The 18,169-nt window shown below is 39.8% G+C and overlaps 1 long non-coding RNA gene across 1 annotated transcript in view; it reads left to right on the forward strand.

The window, feature by feature from the left end:
- Positions 1-17,363, forward strand: part of LOC147045366 (uncharacterized) — a 68,244-nt gene extending 50,881 nt beyond the window's left edge. The window contains exons 5-7 of the long non-coding RNA XR_015068362.1: positions 9,316-9,419; positions 16,733-16,785; positions 17,144-17,363. This is a non-coding gene — a long non-coding RNA (uncharacterized LOC147045366). The remainder of the gene's footprint in view (positions 1-9,315; positions 9,420-16,732; positions 16,786-17,143) is intronic.
- The last annotated feature ends 806 nt before the right edge of the window (positions 17,364-18,169 follow it).

The raw sequence follows: 18,169 nt of genomic DNA on the forward strand, positions 1-18,169 counted from the left end.
TTTGAGTCTTTGGAATAAAAAAAGCATATTTTTTGCAGCATTCTCTGATGGTTTACTTGACTAGTTGCAGACAACAATAGGAGGATTTTCTTTTGTTTATTTGGGGGAACACATGACCTTATCATTTGTTTTAAGGCATGCAGTGGGACAGAGCCTTCAGGTCAAGATAGAAAAGCCACCATGTTTGCTTCTTTGTCTTCCACGGCGTCGCCTTCATTTTGAAGTTGCTGGTCGTTTGTATAGTGGGGCACACCTTCCTACACAATTCATGAGGTATGATTAGTTGAAATCTTTCCTATGTGGAATTGCCCTCACGTAGCAGGAATTGCAGATTGTTGTGAAATTGAATGCGGGTCTTTGCTCATTTGCTGGCATGAATTTTGAACAATGCTAAGGCACGGTGTGGACGAGCGCTTTCAGCTTCAATTTGTTTGAACAATATAAATGATTTTGACTCAACTCATTTCCTGTGCCTGTGGCTGGTAATACCTTGATCCATCTAAAGATAGCCTAGAAGCCCTAATTACTCACTGGGCTGTTGATGTATTAGTTCTCATTTGATGACAGAGAAGAGTCTAGATTCGAAATTGAATCGTCACCTCTCCCGTTTAAAGTATTAATGTTAATGCTGCTTGTGAAAATATCCCTTTGTCTTTTCTGAAACGCCTCACTTCATTAAATTCAGAACTCCTCTGGGGTGAGAGCTCTGATTTATTGTCGACAGAGTTTTTCTTTGAATTCTCAGCGAAGCCTGGAGACGGAGTGTCTTCATGTGCCCAGTTGTTTTCTTTGTGTTTGGACTGCAGGTCTTTGAGGCTATTGAGGGCTAGCTAGGAAGGTAGCAGATTAGGTCTTATCAGGTCCAGCAGCCCTCTTCTTGGACCACAGTACCTCTGTTGGCCTAGAGCTACCACCACACAACATCTTATGATGTACGGCATTTTTTGCCAAAAAACAGGACATTGGATCTGCTACACTGCTTTTACAAAGTCTGCAGTCTAATTGGCAACTTCTATCTAACATATAAACACAGATCCGTGTGGGAGGTGGCTGAATTTCTGGTGGTCAAGCCACAGCCATCAAATAGATAGAAACTCAATTTGCAGTTTGGTCCAGTTGCTCTGAAAGCATCTCGGGACACCAATTACTGCAACTACAGCTCTAATTGCACTAGGACAGAGGGGAGCATCTTTATTAATGTGTTCATAGTGGGCTGGCCTTTCACCTATGTGCATCTCTGCTGAATATTTATTTGCACCCCCCCCCCCCACACACACACACACACAAAACTAGCAATCTGCAGGTAGACCGCCCTCTCTGCGTCGAGGAAACAATCAATATACCCCCTTGAATTGTCTATCACTCCATCACTAATCTTATGTTTCTGTATCAGTGAGTCAGATCTGCCGTACTAGACTTAAAAAATAAGGGGGGGGGGAATCACTTCAGTCCATTGGCATATTTTTAAAATCCCTTGTGTACTTCTCCAAGGGTAAACAACTTTAAAAAAAAAACAGCTTTTAAAAGAGAAACGCATCTGTAGTTCTCCGCCGGCCTCGTCTGTCCACACATGACCTCATGCTGTGAGTGATAATGGCGAGACACGGTCCTCTCACAACCCATCAGTTGCTCCATGCAGAGCCAAGGAAATGAACGGAGCCAGAGGACTTAGGCAGGATGTGTGGCTGAATGGACACTTATCAGAGTATTGCTTTTGACAGCTGAGCTCCTGGATGTTCAAAAATACAACCTTTGGTCACATCATAATAACCTGTGTAGATTTTTGGAAAAAAATTGGGTACTTAATCGATTCAAGATTCAAGTAGAAAATGACCTATTTTGACATTTGCCTGTTGAGTAGAATTTGTGATTGAAGCTTCCCCCATCGGTGCCCTCGCAATGAATCCTCATTCTGTATCATTCGGGTCATTTCCGCTGATAGTCCTTGTCCAAGTCAATTTGGACCTGCTCAGAATTTTTAAAAATGTCACAAACCAGCTGCTGTTTACTTTACTACAGTAACATAGGAGCAGCTGCACTCATCATCTTTCTCCATTCATGACTTAATTTGACACCCATCCACTTGTTAGACTGCAGTGGACTAGCTCATTATCTGCTATCCAATTGCAACCTAGCTTGGCTTGTATCCAAGAGTAGATCTTTTATTTTTTTTATCTATCATGTATTGCTGGAGTAGACTGTTACCAACATCATGAAATATCTTAACATTTAAAGTAAACACTAATATATATGTATATCATCATTTTGGTAGTGGTGGTATGTCATAGTCATCATCACAACTTTTTCTTCGTTATCCCTGATACCCTTCACACAAAAGTCAGAGAAATAGCAATTTGAAATTGCTTAGTTGCTCAGGGACGTTTTGCAAGCTATGCAATAAGTCGCAAGATGTCTTATTATGATAGTACAAGCAAGTTTTTTTCAGCTTCTGAGTCATATTTTTCCCCACCATATTTACAGATGACCTTGAGGTTGTCAAAATATTTTGCATATTTACAAGCAAAAAAAAAAGCAGTTTTAATAAATTATGTCATGAATCTAATATCATGAACAATGCCAGATACATCCAGCTAGAGCACAAACGTTAACGAAGAAATATAAACATTCCTTAATTTAATTTTCTTTTCTCTCTCGCTGACTGAGTTTAGCATGACTCACATCTGTTGTGAGTAATTGCCCGGGGTACATATCCACGCCAACTGTTTATTTTCTACTCGCTCATTCCCTGTGAGCTTGTGATGTGCAATTCCAGCGAGAGGCCAAACTGCTTAAGGATCAGTGGCAGGGGACCTGCTTTGCTCAGGTTGCCAGAATGCAGCCGTTTCATCTCTGCACAACCAAGCATCGCGGGTTAGCATGGCGTCTAGATCAAACGCGGGGCAATAGCTAAGGTGACAAAGACCGAGACGGGCTCGTATCAACTTTGACAGCCAAACGTCGGCTAAGTTACCATGGGGGGGGGGGGGGGGGGGGGTATATAAGATACAATATCTTAACTCTCTGAGACGGGAGCCGTGTCATATAATTGATCACTTTGGTTTTAGATAGAAAGAAAAACAGACATTTTAAAGCTGAGGGGTGGGGGTTTATGGAGGGCATGGCAGGCGACCAAGAAAGGGCCAAATTTCAGAAAGGCATGAGGGAACTCCCACCAGATGTGAGAGCATTAATTACTCCTATTCAAGGACTGTGCCAAGGCAGTGACAGTGGCGGGCATTTTGGACACACAAGGACATTGATGATACACGTATAAACACACACGGTAACCCAGCGTCTTGTTAGGATTTTAATATCGTGAAATAAAATTTTGAGCAAACAAGGTCCAAAAATGTATCCTCGACCACCATTTCCGATAGTCACAGATTATCTTTTGTTTATCTCAGGAAAAAGGAAGGAATATGTTGTAAATGGAGAAGTGAATCATTCTTGTCACACTCTTTTTAATAGCGATATGAGTGTGCGAAGCCAGTGTTTTTCTTCTGCGTTAAGAGGATTACAGGTTGTTTGTTATGGCTGCCGTCTGCGTAATAGCGATAAGGCAGAGAGCCACAGATCCACCAGGTAAGGTGACGTCTGGGTCACCGCGTGGCCGACATTTAAGCTACTCGTGGTTTCCTGAAGTTAAGTTTGAAAATTACTTTTTAATGAGTTGGGAGTTTTGTGTTCATTTTAGTCACAAGAAGGAATTGTAAACTTAGAGTCCGCCCATTGGCAATGACAATAAAAGCAGTCTCATCAATGTTGGTAGCATAACATCATTATGAATGACGCAAATCTTTAGCCAATCAGATTTCAGTATGCCTTGATAAGTGTGTGCATGTATCACACATATGTACAGTATTGTGCATCTTGCAGTGCTGGTTAGTGGTTTTTTTTTTTTTCTTCAACTCTGTTTGACCCTGCAGACAGAAGTGGGTGAGTGGTCTAAAATCCCCTCAACCACTTCAGTTCGGCTTGGCTGGTTAAAGGAGAGCACTCTTTGACTGCTCAGCCTGTGGATTACTCCTCAATATGGGATTACGCTCCGATGAATGAGTGCAGACACAATAGTTTGGAGATCAACTCTGATCTAGAAAATTGATTAAATTATGGAGAACTGCCAATCTGGTCACATCTCAAATTTTTAATCCTATGTGTGACATTTTTGCACTATTCTTGTAAGAGTTTAGGGACTCATTTAACGATTGATAATGACTATCATATGCACGTGATGTCATGTGACATGGTTAAAAAGTTTAAAGTTATTATGCCTCATAAAAAGAAAATGATGTTAGGTGCTTGGCTTAATTCATTTTTGTGCAATGATTTTAGGTCCCTCGTGACTTAGACTGGGGAGCTGCCAGGAATTAGATGGTATTTCTGGAACAAAGGTTGCAGCTCAACAGTTTTGTACACTATTATGGTTTTCTTGCTGTAACAACTGACCAGATGGTAATGCTTTTCCAAAGCATCCAGTTATACCAAATGTCAAGTGCAACAGTTTCTATTTATACCAACCCATGGCCATTTACACAAATTTAGCAGCGGAAAAATAATGAGCAATATTTTAAACTCATCGAAAATGGATGCTTTTAGACTTTTCTTTTCTTTTCTTTTTTTCAAGTCGATGACCTTAATTAATGACCACAGGATGATTCTGAAGTAATTTCAAGGAAACTGACTTTTTTTCAACCCCTTTTATAAGATTCATGCATAAAATATGTCTTTATCAAAGTCTTCGTATTAACTATTCCCTTTTACATAATGGGCAGCATGATTCGTATTTATAATGAACGTTCCTATTTAGGATTTGAACTCTGGCTTTTGTTAATCTATTGACTGACCGCATCACTGAATGAATAAAAAAATGGAATTGTTTATTTTTAAATTATCATAAAGTGCTTTTAGATTCAGGGCCCAGGTTGTCATCACAACTTCTCAACATCTCATCACAATGCTTTCATGAATTGCTGCCCAGCACTTATTCTCCAAGTACATCCTAAGAGACAACTACTATACAGTATGTGGTCCCACTTTATTTTCCTCTCTTTTATAGGCCTATTTTTCGGTGCATTTATCCCATATCCAACTGCTGCTCTCTGCACAGTTTATCACCAAACCTCCCCGTGTGCCTTCAGCCCTCAAAGCACTTTAGCACGTTTCAAACCCCTTTTGCATTCGGAGTTTATCACTCATGAGATGCCCTTTAAGAAGGAGGGAGGGGTAAAAGCCCTGCCATTAATTGTTCATCTGAAGAAAAATGAGCAGGTGCAGAATTTTGCTTTGGAGGTAGTCCAGGTCCTCCTCTTTTGTCCTATAAAGTTGATGCATATCACTGTAAAAGTATGCCGCTAGTATATTCTGCAGGTGTCCTTGCCATCTTGTATTATTTTTCTTCTTTCCATTTACCGACTTCCAATATATGAGTAGATTATCTGAAATAAAATGCAAGAGGAATTTAATTGACTGCTGTATGTGGAAGCGTGAGGTAGACTTGGGAAATAGCATTCACCCATTCATTACTGTCCATTTAATTTCCCTGCTGAGGATCCCAGAATGGTATTCATATCTTCTAAATTGGATCTTGTGTATTTCTACAAACAAAAAAACAGTTATTTCTCAATTTTTTTTTTTTTTTTTTTTTAAAACAAAGGCGCAGACAGACAGTGTGCCAAATTGATTTACTTTTTATGCAATCAGTTGCTTGGCATCCCTTATTCCGCCAGCCATTAATCTCCCTCTAGGACACTAGGGCTCATGTTACCTATGCAATAATAACCGTTTGACTCTAACTTCATAATCAAGTTGTAGTTATTAATGAACGCAAGTGGCGGTTATCCGTTGTCACCCATTTGCAACATGTCAACCTTCATCCACAGCCCAATCAGTCAGAAAGACTATATGGCTTATCCCACAGAATGTCTGTGTGTATAACAAGTGCACATAATTCATTTCCTCACATTAACACATCACTCCCTGGCTTTGACACTCTCATTTATTTTACATTAATTCAGGGGAAGTTACAGGTCAAACTAAAACATTTGCTAGACTTGAGCAAGGGTAGGTGAGACCTTAAACTAAGAGGACAGCTGTCCCCACCCAGTGGCCATGATGGAAACCGCACATCAAAGACCTATAGAAATAAAATTTCCCTCTAAATATAGATTGCAATATTATTTCATGGTCTTGGTCATGGTCTGTAACCTATCCGTTCATTCTTTCCCTTTTTTCTTTGAATTCCTCCCTTGCCCTCGCTTTTAAAATCACTCGGGTTTGGCTAATGAAGAACATTCATCAAAGTCTCATTGCTTTGATCAGCCCGCTGTGTCCCGCATCACCCTCTACTCCTTTCACACACAATGATTGGTTCGAATACACAACCACACACACTTTAGTTCATCTTTAATCAAACCGTGCAAGTCGTGTAATGACGTCTTTTTAATGTTACCGGTCAACGGACACCGCCTTAGTTGAACCACCCCGACTCAGTAGTCTCTCATCATCTTACTCATCTGTGAGCTCACCATAGTGACTGAACACCGAATGAGATCTGCAGGCTTCTGCCACCGCTGCCATTCCGCTCCATTTCAACGTCCACCAAGCAAATTACACCACTGAGGAATGGAAAGTGGACTCGGGGGCCGGTTGTCACGCGGTCCATGAGCACAGGACAGGTGCAGAAAACGGACGGTCCTTTGGTAAGGATCAATCTATGAAGTGCTTTAACAGTTCCCCTTCATTACACTCTAACGCCCATCTCGACTATTCCTATTGCCACTACATCCATCCCGGCATACTACAAGCTCGGCGTCCACCATTAACATTCATCAAGATGAGGAGGGTTACTGCGATAGAGCCAATGTCATATTTGGTGTTACGTCAGATGAAGCGGTGATGAGGCAATCGTGCTCAAGAGGAGTCTCATCAGAAAGTCGTATTGGTCAAATTCTTTTTTTTTGTCTTTTTTTTGTGGTTTTGGTCCGACACAGTGTCATTTAACACCTTGCACGCATCTCTGTGCAAGACGAGAGACATGTGGTCCGCTTAATGACTCATCCAAACCCGCCTCCAAAGGGTAGAAGCATAAATTCCGCTTCTTTTATTATTCCATTTCATTCGAAGTCCGTCGAGGCTGACAGTATATTGGCAAGAACCCTGCCAAGAGTGCCAGTAACAGCTTTGCCTGCCTCGCAAGCCGTTAAAAACCTTAAATAGAAAGGTTCTAATGAAATATCAATTAGGCCGTATAAGAGATGGCTGATGATATTTTAATGAGGACAACGCTCATTAAGAGGACAAACAGCAAGCATTCATTTTGCCAGTTTTACACTAATATTCCAATTAGTCCGCAAATGTTGCGGGTGAGCTGGAGGCTATCGTAGATGGACTAATCACCAGCTAGCATTCACACGAGTCCACAATTTGTAACCCTGAAATTCAAAACCCACCGTGCTGCCCCTTAATGATTTCTTATATTCTGAATAAATGGACCCTGGAGCTTGACCAGTATCTGGAACAGATTGTGTTCAAACTTGGAGATTCCGCTCCATCTGTCCTTTCTGGTCATGCGTGTTATTTTATACACCTCGCATCCCTGTGACTTGTGACTATTTTTTTTCGGTGTATCCTTTCACGGAAGATGATTCGGAAAGTGTCGGCTCTCGGAATAATCATCTGTGCAAGGTTTGTTATTGCAGCGCATGGCGTGGCAGCTTATAAGAAAACATTAATTTTTAATCGGACATGTTTCTTTTTCCTGTTTTCAGGGCTCACTGACCTTCAGCCCGTGAAAATTCAACTCAATAATTCAGCATCCTCTGCATTTCTCCCCACCCCATCTAACACAGCCAACACACACACATGCACACACTGTAGTATGAAATATGGATTGTGATTGCTGCTGGTGGGGTTTGCGGGTATCCCTACTGACAGCTGACTTGGTATCTTCACCGACATTTTCTTTTAGATTACATTTTCCTCTCACAGATTTTTTTTTTCTCCTTATCTGGATGAGCTTTGGCTAGGCTGCTGCTGGCTATAGGCGCATATTCACTTTCTTATTCACATTAGGTCGTTTGATTGACTTGAATACCAAAATATGTTTTGAAAGTGCAACAAGTTCAAGATAAATGTGGAAAATATTCAGCCGGTGGATTCCACCTTATAAGTTAGTGATTCATTCCATTCTCTTGATGATGATGCAGTAAACACTTGAGTTATTTCCATCAATTATACATGCTGGAGGGCTGCTCCGATTGCGTTGCATAATCCCGAGCCACGTCTCTTTCCTTCCGGTTTAATTTCACACCTGAGCAAATGCGGCAGTCTGCCTGCACTTTCTATTCATCTATCAAACACCTTCATTTCATTTCTGGCATAGTGTGAGATCTCACACTGTCAATCCAATCAGCTTCATCCACGACCTTGTGTATCACGGCGCTGATTACCGCGAGAGGGGAGACAGCATGCGGCGGCACATAAAAGACAACACGCCGAACATTATTCTTCCAGCGTGTTCTACATTAATGTTTTATATTTGCATGTTTTTTTTTCCCTTTTCCAAACCCGGGGGATTCACATTGTTGAGTGACACAACGAGACGGTGGAGAGAAATCTCATTAGTGGCATACTGTAAAGTGCAGTCGCCATCAGATGAAGTACAAGGTGGCAGATGTTGAATGGAAACAAAGGTCACCTCTTTTGGGCAGAGCCAGCAAGTTAAAATATGCAAATGACCCCCATGTGTGTCTCTGCTCAAACTGAATATCACATCTGTTGAATGGTGCACTGCCTCAGGGATTCAAAATATCTGGTTATATTTTATATCGTGTAAATTTATTTGAATCTTAAAAATTAAGACTGATTTATGGTATTCTTTTTTTTTTTTTTTTTTTTTTTTAAATACTAAATTTGTCACTGGAAATTTGACATTCATTGTGTTAATATTGATGTGTGTGACTCCAGTTTCACACTGGATCATATTCTCAATATTATCAATATTGTGTAAATAAATATGAGCCATTCAATGCTGCCGAGATGATACACAAAATTTTAAAATTAACAAAAAAGGACAATCATTTTGAGTTGTCATGATTTTCCTTCAGCTTTTTAACCTATATGATCATGTCAAACACATCCGTCACCCGTGACATTATTTTGATTGCAATACACATTCCAACTAATGAACCCACTGAATGAAACAGTATAAACAATGTTATCTGAAATTGAACACTTTGCATTGGCACCAGCATGAGCTGGTGATGGAATTAATCCCGAAAGATAAATGAAGCTGATCCGTCTTTTTATCTTCTGCAGGCAAGGCGAGAGCAGGAACAAGTCATCTGGTCCGTGTGTCCTTGTCATCTTTCTCCATCAGTGACCAGGATACAGCTTGCCAACATGGCCCCCTGGCAAGAAAGGTGCCTTTCATGCTGGTTATTCTTATTAGACAGTCTCAAATCACTCATGCATGCAAGTTGAAGACATTTTGTGTAATTCGAGGTCACTTTACAAGGCTCCTGTCACGTGGCTTTCTATGCCAATGCTCTTCTATATTGACAGAAGCCTGATGAGATAGTTTGGCCAACTTTTTGGAATGTCTCCATCTTTACATCTCCCATGGTGTTCCAACCCCAACAGCGAGCATGTTCTAGTCTCAGATTCTTACTTTCTCGATGTAGGTTCTGTCAAAAAAATAAAATAAAATAATAATACACTGTCTGACTTAGTAGTGGTTGACACAAACATTGGCATGACTAACGTTTCATTTCTGAAATTATTTATTTATTTTTTTAAGTTATTTTCTGGGCATGATCAATAATAAACAACACAAAACAATACCTACTTTAGAGTAGCCTTGCAATAAACCCCGCCCATCCTCTCAAATAGATTATCTGCGTAATAAGCTCACTTTGTCGCCGAATGGGAACTGAATGAGAGTGACACCATTGAGATCAGCAAAAGCATGATTAGAGATGAGCGGCGCCGGCATGTTATTTTCATAACCCGTTTGAGGGCCTCATCCCTCTTTAGCTTGTCTTAGAGATAATGCCCTATTTAATTAGAAATTGGTGATATCATATTGTGTGGGTTTTTTTATGAGAGCGGCACTTTAGAGCATCATATGAGACTTGGGAGAATCATATGCAGGATAATGGTCTCACGTGAGAGCTTGAGGGATTCAGATGAAATGCCTTTTCCCCTCAATTGCTTTTTATCACTTTTTCTCTAAATGCGTCACACTAATGTATTTTAACATGGAATGCGGGAACACTTTAGAGGCCTGTAAAATGCCGGATCAAACCATTCCCACGGAATTGTTGTGCCACTTTTTGTCTCATTCACAAACACACATATACACACACACATACTCAATAATTGCGTCTTTTTGTTTCGTTCCAAGTTGTCTATCTACGCGGTGGAAATGAAATGCAAATGAGTTTGTTTGCTTGGGGAGAACACAGTAGGGAAGCGCTGAGCCATGAAGGCTGCCGGCTCCGAATTGTAGCAGGACGCTAATTCCTTTGCTTGGTGTGTTGGCACGCTTGGGGGGGGCTTTGACCTTTTACTCTTTCTCTGTCATGGAAAAAAAAACATAGCTGTTTCCAAGCAGGGGGGACTTTTTTTTTTCATATCTTTGGGTTACGATGAATCCCAACATTAAGTGTTTTCGTTTTAAAACAAAACGATTTAGTTTTTGAGGTACAATTAGTATTGAGTAATATTGAGGTAAATTACTGAAGGTAAGGTAAAATTACACAATGTTGCTTGTAAGTAACCAAGCCAAGTGCCCTGGTCTCCTCTGGCCTTTCCGTGAGTGAATGACACGAGAAACTCTGTTAAGATTACGTTTGAATTTATGAAGATTGCTTCACCTGACGTTCCCCTGTAATCTATGCTTGTAATTCACATTTAGGCCTTCACTCCCAGCGTGGTCAAGAAGAGCCGTATTTCACGCTGACAATGTAATCTCAGGTGCACATTAAAAAGTCATTATTGTTTAACATTCGGGTCCTGCCTGGGAAAACACTGACCATACTGGGTATAACTGTCATTGCTATTCACACGGATGGATGTTTACTCGAGAACAGAAGGAATCATGATTTAAGCGTGAGCTTGTAACCTTATTGATCACAGCGAGCTTTGTGCATTCACACCCACCGAGTAATATGGTTCTCTGATGGTTTCTTGTGTGCTTTAGATGCTGATTAGCAGCTAATCACAATAACAAGCCTTGATCCCCGCAGATTAGCAGATGGATGAATACAGCTCACAGCAGGTTTACTGGGATTGTTTTGGCTGGCTAGCTCTGCTCAACTGCACATTGGTTTGCAATGTTTTTTCTACATTTAAATCTCCATTTCTAGTGCTCCAGGTCAAGCTATTTGATTTATCAAGTAATGGGTTTAATGAGTTTCTGTTTAAATTAAAAACAGTAATGAGCTGGGAGGTTCTTTTATTTATATGCTTTTGTTGTATTTATTGTGTAATTCGCGGCAAATCTTGCTAAGTGCTGTCCGGTTATGTTCGTAACTCTTGCATCTGGTTTCTTAGTGTTACAGGCTTTTCATCATATATTCCAGATGGAGGCGGGACCTCATCTCGTTGCTATACGTCCTGAGGCATAGCGTTTTACACTCGACTGCTCATTGCATAAAATTAGTTTTGATCCTGGCCCCGGAGATCCTTAAGCCTTGACTTTCTTTCAGCAACAAAGTAAAATTAAAAAGAAAGAAATGCTACGCTCATATGATTCTGATATTATTTTTCTGCTTTTAAAATATCTGGAAAGGATGGATTGAATCTGAAGGTTTTTCGTGTTTTTTTTTTTTTTTTTTGCACGATTGCATTTGGCATTATTGTCGTACTGTACCTCAAGATGACCTGCTGAGGAAGCAGCCGCTGCTGGTGAAGCTTTATTGACTTCCTGGGCTGGCCGGGCTTTAATCAGCAGGATATCAGGATTGATCAATAGCTTCTTTTCACGTCTCACACTTTTCACATTTTTTTTTGCCCAATCAATAGTGTTGGCTTTGTGCTTTCTGCTCCCACGTCTCCTTCTACACGTGTCAACTATTCATCATTCTCTACCTGTGGCTGATGGAAATAGATTTTTTTGTACTTTACATGTTGTATATTATACCAATAATAGGATATGTCATAGTGAAAAGACTTGTATCATTTTGTGGCTCCTTAATCCACTTGAATTGATTTAAACCTCAAATGTTGTGAGCTGTGTGTTGAGCAATGGGTTTTCTGTGAAAGACATATTCGGACTCTGGGGACCGCTGAGACTTTGTTAGTGTGCTAGCTTTGTTTTCCGCTAGATTCATGATCCTTACCAGGATACGGTGGGGAGTTTGTGTGATTACTGTTTACACACTGATTTATACCTCACTTTTAATTATCTGGAGTCTGCAGCGTGGCTTTCTTTTGTGACCAAGAGGGGGACGGTTTCACTCCCTACCGGCTGGAATTAAACGCGATCCGCACATACTTGACAGACATTTTGCAGATCTGACTTTCATCCCGATGTCAGCTCAGGGTGCGGGCCAAAAAAATGATATGATTGTTAAAAATACACAAATCACATCATATCATTTTTTTTCTTCAGTTTTGAAGCATGCTACTGTGAAATTAACAGAAGCAAGTCTCATTTTAGCAACAAGTTATTGATTTTTTTTGAATTCCTCCGGTGTTTATGCAGGCTTTGAAAAGTCTATTACTCACTCATCATCATTTTTGTTTTTTTTGGTCAAGCGTTAATTAGCAACAAGTGTATACTAGTTTAGACATGTCATTCCTGTGATTTATTGCTGCATTTTATTTTCAAGTCAAGTTCTGCTTTTGTTGTTGTTTTTGCCGTGCAATATATTGGGACTGCTGAAGCATGCTAACATCAATTTACAATTTATAGAGTCAATGATTTATTACATGCAAAAGCCAAATAATTGATTTGCATGACATGCTGGAAACGCTGTTCCACTCCATTCCTTTAGATGGTGGTGTCGGCTCCATTTCAAGTCTTCTGTAACCTTTCTGCAATTATTTCCTTCAATTGGGCATATGGGTGAATCTAGAACTGAATGTGCAGTTGTTTCTTAAACCACCACATGGCCATGTTTTATTAATTATATTTGCAATAACAAATTACTTGAAAGTCTGATTACTGCTTGTATCAGTCATCTATCCGTTTTGCCCTCATATTACTAGCTTGGCTGATTCCAATTTTCTCACTCAACCTGCAATAGTGTGCACCTTTATAAAGTGAAGGATATACAACAAACAATGAAACACTTGCTTCATTGTCACCTGTCCTCTGAACACAGCTGGTCACACTTTTATTTGGATTGTCTCTGATCTGGACCCATCTGGCCTCTCTGGGAAGTGCACGGCAGCCATATTGCACAAACGTATCATTGTGACTTTGATGGATTTGTTTGCTCATTGTCAGCTCCAACGATGAGGTCAGCGGCCCGAGAGACAGCGACACACTGGTGCAAAAATGCTGACGCGAGACGTACTTACAGATTCTAAGTCACTGCATCACTGCCAAGCAGGGCTACACATTGTCACAGCGGCTGTAAATAATACAACAGCCCTCCTCAGAGAGAGACTGAGAGAAGACTTATCAGAATCAGAATTGGGTTTTTGGACAAATCTATCTTCTCTCGGGATGGCTTGAAGCAATGTGACCTCCATGTTCAAGGCCTGGAGCTTCTCAACAAATTTCTTTCACTCTTTGTGAGAAAGTCCAAGAGAAGATGACATGCTTAACACCATTTCCCAATAAGGCTGCTCCTCACTTCCCAGCAGCCCACTTTTATTTTTTCAGCAGTGAATTCTCTGGATTGTTAATCTGAAGGATTGACTGTGGCGCTTGTCAGGCTTTTATCTTTTGTCTTGATTCATTTTCATTTCTGCCATCAAAGGCAGGGCAGAGTGAGAAGCATCCCAGTTCCATTATTTAGTTTGAGGCATGCTCATCACGCAGCACAATTCAAAGAAATATCATCTCATGTGAGCCATCCAATTGTTTCTCAAAGACATTCAGACATTAGTGTACAAAAGAGAGATGATTGCCTCGGAGCTTTATGGGCTATTACTGGAAAAGCAATGGATCTGGCAGATGCACTCTACCTTACACCAATAAAGAAATTAGATAATATGGGGAAGACAGTTGTTTTCCCTTAAAAATATATATATATTTGTTTTTCTGGTCAGTGCTATCTAATGAAAGAGCCACTGGAATTTGCATATATGTACAGGATATCTCATTGCTTTATTAGACTCTGTCAGACTCTAAAAGCGTAATTTATTAACAGCAGGTATTGCACTACATTGCATATAGAGGCGGTGTCTCTTCTATGGTATGCTGTAGATCAGAATTTAATAGTTCGGGATAGTCCGTTAGTAGTGAGAAGCTTTCTTGTTTTGCCCAGTTCATGAGCTCATAAACAGAAAGCACACTTCAACTGACGTGATTTCTTCAGAAAGAACAACAAAACTATCGCTGCTGTAAAAAAAATAAGACAGGTGTTTTCTGGCCACTTCTTCTATGTTTGCTTTTGGTAGAACACACACACTTCTTTGGATGGATGCTTTTTATGGTTCATGTCACAGAGAAATACACTCTGATTTCATTTGATTGCTGTTGCCTGCTGGGCACTTTTCATGGTTTTTTTTTTCCCTTTGGTCGAGTTAATGTGTCTGATAAGAGATCTTTCTCTCTCTCTCTCTTTTCTTTGTTTAGACTTGACCCATTCTTCTAAACATAGTGTGGCTTGGCGTGTGCGCTGGTCAAAAAGAAACATTCTGACATTAAGTATCTAAATTAACAAAGATGAAAATTGCTGTGGTTTTTTTTGGTCTACATTGGCAGTGTTTTTGAGGTTTTATAAATGGTAATAATGACTCAGACACAGCTTACCCAAAAAAGGCATCACTTATTTTTAGTAACAAATATTTAAATAATGCACGGGCCCTTAAACTTTGTGTATTTTGGCAACCTAATTGGGAGAAACCTTGTAATTGGGAGTAAAATTGTCTGTCATGCCCTGGTGAGCCTTTTTTATATATTTATTTATTTATTTATTTGTTTGTTTATTTTTTTTTTTGCTGTTTTTGTTGAATCTGCATTTTTACCCACCACTTCTTTGCAGCACTGCCCATGACTCTCCCTATTCATATTCACACTTAATGCAAGCATCAATGAGAGAAGTGAAAAAAAGTGATTTGGACACACAAACCATGAGAGTGTAGCCAAGTTGTCGTGACATGATGTGAAAAGCTCCCCCAATAAAACCAAACAGTTAATATGTCTACAGTGCATGACACTAAAATGTCACAGTAGCCCAGTTTTTGAAAAGCCATTCCATTTTTCACCGTTGTGTGGGACTTCCCGTAATGGTCTGCTCTCCTTCCACAAATTCCATCACTGAGACACATTCCATCCAATAATCTGTGGCCTTCCTCGACCTCAGCCACTGAATGCAATTATGTCACATCTCATGGCCAAACCCAACTGCGCAGAGAAACTGCTTTTAGACACGCTGAGCCCCTGTGCTATTCTGCAGACACCTCATGGATTTCACTTTGTCCATTTCACTCGGAATTGGATTGAAAATATGACATCACTGTGGGTCAAAGGGCACAAATGGAATACTGTAATGGCTGTAAAGAAAAAGAGCTGGATTGCCTTGGGAAATGTGTGCCTGCTGGGGGGGAAAAAAGGACACTGGACTTTGTATCAGTTTCACTTGGCATTATATGCAGATATGTGTTATTGTGTGTATTATGAAGAGGAAGTCAGTTCCAGTTGCTTATTTCCTGGTTGTGTTTTGGATGTACATCTTATTTTTAAGCAAAAAAAAAAATCAAATTTTATCCTTGCACAGTTTTTCTAAAACATTAACACCAATGAAAATAACATAATACAATAAGTACTACTGTATTTTAGTTTTTTGCAACAACAAACTGAAATACTGTCCAATGGTTGTGTCGTATATTATAATTTGGACATAAAAGAAAATTAAGAATGCAAAACCTTGTTTTGGTGAGCATAGTTCCTTTCAATCAGTCTAGACTGGTGTTTTGTTGGCGTGTTCCATTTGCTTCATGTTTATATCCTCCCCTCCTGATGTGGCAGTGAAGCATTAGAATTATCAGCAAAAACAGCATGTGGCTAGGACACATCCTTCAGTAATAAAACCAATATTGCCAGATAATTATCATGGATTTTTACAATATGCCCTGTGCTTTTTTTTCCTGGAAGGGAAAGCGTTTGTGGATGAATTCATTTTTATTAGGCCACAATAAAACACTGCATTCAAATTGTTAGATGCAACAATAACCCAGCTTTATGGTCAAGGGGAAATGGTAATAAAAAGTAAATGCATCTATGGTTGCATAGTAATGTAATGGGCGACATAATGCATTGTAACGTATGCAGCCACACTGTTTGTTTTTTTTATGTGTCAAATATAACTCAGAGCTGTGGAATAATCGGATCGTCCTCAAACTGAGAGTGATAGGCTGAGAGGTTTATTGAATTACTAAAAAAATATATATACAAAGAATCCATGATGCCAAGGGTAAAAATGTTCTAAAAAAATTCAGACTTTCAATATGGCAGCATCGCTCATTCATCTGTCATTGTTCATGACCCAGAAAGTAGCCTGAAGTGAAACCATTGTCAGTTTACTTTATATGAATGCCTTTTTTTTTTTTGCAGCCTGTCACAATGAGCTACGACTGAGTAGGAGCGATTGTCCCAAGCACACAGACGTAAGCATCAGAAAGTCATAAATCCTCCTCTGCCTTCTGCTTGTTTACACCTTCTGTTTCCCGCCAAACAAACTATGGATTTCCCCTGAGAGGGCCATTCCATTTCCTACCTGCTTTATGGACATTAACACCAGATGGAAACAGTTTGAGCACTATTTTTAATTTGTGTTTTCATGACAGCGAGGAATTAAATTTTGTCAGAATGAGCGCTGGGTATTTTCCTTTTTAATGTGGAATGTAGAAATATGCCATTATTGATTTGTCTGAATGATACATTTATCAAATTTGCACGCACATGGAAATTTGACATACTTAAAGCATTTATCCACCATCTAATTATATTTTCTTCTGATCACAGGTTAAATCATGGAATAACCTAGGGCGATGTGTGAGTATTGTGGAAGTGTGCACCTTCTGTTTGGGGGTTTATACCAACATGCCACAGTGTTTTATTAGTGTTGTTTCCTGCTCAGAGGGGCTCACGTATTTCACTCGTGAAGGACATGGTCCTGGTTGTTTATTTCCCATGATGAAATTGTCCACAGGTTTGTAATGACTCTGTAAATAAAAAGTTCAATGAGGTTCAACCTCTTTGCTACCAGTGATTATATTATGTACTAGTGTAATCACAATAAAAATTGCTTTCTATTGTCTTATTACCACAATTAGTCATTTAAACTGATATTAATATTTGTAATAATAATAAAGATTGTTGTAAAAAAAATTATTTTTACATCATTTTATTGTTAACTTTTCCCTTTTTTTTTTTTGTAAATGAACCACACAGTTTTAAAAGCTCTCCACTTGGGGGAGTAAGAGTGGAGCAAAAATATATTAACCCAGTAGAGGCATTTGGTTTAACTCCCAATTCCTGATTGTCTTTTACCTGACGGTGACAGTGATGAAGCCAATGCAAAGCAAGTTTAATAGCCTGTTTGAGAGTCAGCACTTGAACATTTAAGTGCTGACTCTGCCATGCATTGCTGAGCGTGCTGTAAATACCGTATGTGATTCTCATACAATGAAACCTCTTTACTCCCTAGTGATTCATTCCCTAGTCTGATTTTCCGCTCATAAATGAATGATCCAAGTTGCTTCAGCGGAAATGAAAAGTGAGATAAAACCAAAAAGTGTGTGTATAATGACGTGATAACCTTAGCTTGGATCTTTGTGGCTGTGCTGACTTGGACGGTGTTTATCAGTAAAGTCATTGGGTCAGGTAATTGAGTAAAAAGAGACAGATGGTTGCGGCATTTACTGCTGATTACATGGAGGTCATAAAGTGCCTTCCAGTAGCTGGGGGTGTCAGGTCCCCGGCCTGTTAAACTGCCAGGATACGACCGCAATGTAGATACCCTCACCACAAGGTAGAGGTGTTTAAGTC

This window comes from Syngnathus leptorhynchus, chromosome 15, assembly GCF_054491065.1.
Source record: "Syngnathus leptorhynchus isolate UIUO chromosome 15, UIUO_Slep, whole genome shotgun sequence".
NCBI classification, from domain to species: domain Eukaryota; kingdom Metazoa; phylum Chordata; class Actinopteri; order Syngnathiformes; family Syngnathidae; genus Syngnathus; species Syngnathus leptorhynchus.